Genomic DNA, 2520 nt, shown 5'->3' with positions numbered 1-2520 from the left:
GCAAGTGCGAGGTGCTATCTATCGTTTTAATTATTTCTTAATTTTTTTTTAAATAGGGCTCAATGGTCGAAGAAGGGACACTTTCAGCACCGTCCGAAATCGTAATCAGGATATTCATATCACTAAAGAAACAATGGGAGCGCGAAGCGCGAGCTAAATGATTTTCATCGTGTTAATATAAGTCCTACTTACCTGAAAAAGGGAAATTTCAAGCATCGTTTCATTCATAATTATGATGAGTATCTCAATATAAACAAATGATACGAGCGCGAAGCGTGAGCTGATTTTTTTTTTTTTTGGGGGGGGGCATTTTAAATTGGAAAAGATTCATATTAGGTATATGAATGCGATATGTAATGTATATCACTACACAAACATGCAGGCGCGAAATGATGCTGAATTATTTTGTATTCAGACCTGAAAAGGATCATTTTAAGCACGTTATTGTAATCACGAACATAGTGTTTATTTTATTAAAAAAACAATGAAAGTACAAAACGCGAACTGAAATATTTATTTCTATATTGATTTGAAAACAATAAATTTATCCTTTTTATTATCAATAGTGACTTGAAATGTTTGCAGTTTGTCAATCCTCTAAATTACTTATCTTTCCTTTTTATTTCTCTCCATTTTCTTTCCTTTATTCACTCTTCCTTTCCTCCTCAGTCGTCGTCGTCGTCGATCCGACTATAGTGTTATTAGCTGACTTTGGAAATATGTTTTATCAAGTTTTTAATGAAATCATGTTTTTACGATACCCGAAGACAAAGTCTTCACATTGTGTATTTGAGGTATTTTAGTTGTTGCCTTCTGTTCATCTTTCAATTTATATTTGTTTTGTAAGTTTTTTAAATTGATTTAGAAAACAATCATCTCTAAAGAAAATACAAGTACAATGAGTTTAATATTCTGTGTTGTTGGTTATTTATGAAATATTGCTTCTACATGTATCTGCACGATTTGAAGTTTTTGGAAATTTCATTATTCATGGAATGTGTCCTACAGAAAATGTCTGTTCAATTTCAGGTTAAGGAGTTTGCATTTTTTGCATTTTTTTTTGACAAATGTGTCAGTTTTATTGTTGCTTTATGAAGATAATTTGACTCGATGTTTACATTGTAACTACATGTATTTCTTTATTCTTAAAGATACATTGAAATCATTTTGTATCGTGAAAGAGACGATAATAAAATATAGCAATTGTTTCTTTTTGAAAGAGAAGTATTTGAAATGTTCATATTTTGTGTCTCCGGTGTTTCGTAAGATACTTTTTCCCAATCATCAATAAACGTTTGAATGCGACGGCAATAGTTTTGCTGATCAACGCATGATTTATATCATAGACCTAAAAAGAGAATAGATCGACCATTAACGCGAACCTTCCTTTGATGCAATTATGATATTCACCGCCAACTGATTATGTGTATCTTGATGCCAAATACAGTTGTTGTCTCACCTGCATGGCAGAGTGAGACTATAGGCGCCGTTTTTCTGACGGCGGCGGCGTCAACATCAAATCTTAACCGAAGATTATTTTTTTGAAATGACAACATAACTAAGAAGGTTTATAGACCTAGTTCATGAAACGTAGACATAAGGTTAAGCAAGTATTACTGAACATCCTGCCTGAGTTTCAGGTCACACGACCAAGGTCATAGGTCATGTAGGGTCAATGAACTTAGACCATGTTGGGGGAGTCAAAGTCGAAATCTTAACCTATATAAGGTTAAGTTCTTGAAATGTCCTCATAACTTAGAAAGAATATGGAACTAGTTCATGAAACTTTGTCATAAGAGTAATCAAATATTACTAAACATCCTGCCTTAGTTTCAATTCACATGATCAAGGTCAAAGGTCTTTTAAGGTCAATGAACTTTGGCCAAGTTGGGGTATTTGTTGAATTACCATCATAACTTTAAAAGTTTATGGATCTGATTCATAAAACTTGGACATAAGAGTAATTGAGTATAACATCCTTTGCGAGTTTAAGGTCGCATGATCAAGGCCAAAGGTCATTAAGGTCAATGAATTTTGGCCATGTTGGAGTTAATTATTAAATTACTGTCATAACTTTCAAAGTTTATGGAAATAGTTTATGAATTGTGGACAAAGGGGTAATCAAGAATCACTGACAAGTCTTACGTCACAAGATCAAGGTCAAATGTAATTTATTGTCAATGAACATAGTATTATATCATTGTATGAATGGTGTTTTTTGTGAATGATTATTTTATAGTAGTTTTCAAAGTCAGCACTGCTGCTATATTGAATCGCGTAATGCAGGTGAGACTGCCAAAGGCGTTCCACTTGTTATGACGATAGTAACTACCAAGGTGTATCTGATCTTTTACAGAAGAATATTTTCCTTGTCTTAGTTTTTATTTAGCCGATGTCCTGTTTCAGAATATGCCTTTCAATAAACATGTTTGAGATTTGGAGCAACAAAGGAGACGATTAAAAAATAATGGTTTTTGTATTCTATTCGCAAACTTTCGAACACACGATAATGACCTCAAT

Source organism: Lytechinus pictus, chromosome 4 (genome assembly GCF_037042905.1).
Source record: "Lytechinus pictus isolate F3 Inbred chromosome 4, Lp3.0, whole genome shotgun sequence".
NCBI lineage: Eukaryota > Metazoa > Echinodermata > Echinoidea > Temnopleuroida > Toxopneustidae > Lytechinus > Lytechinus pictus.
The sequence above is the reverse complement of the archived record's forward strand: the minus strand, read 5'-3'. Positions refer to the sequence as shown.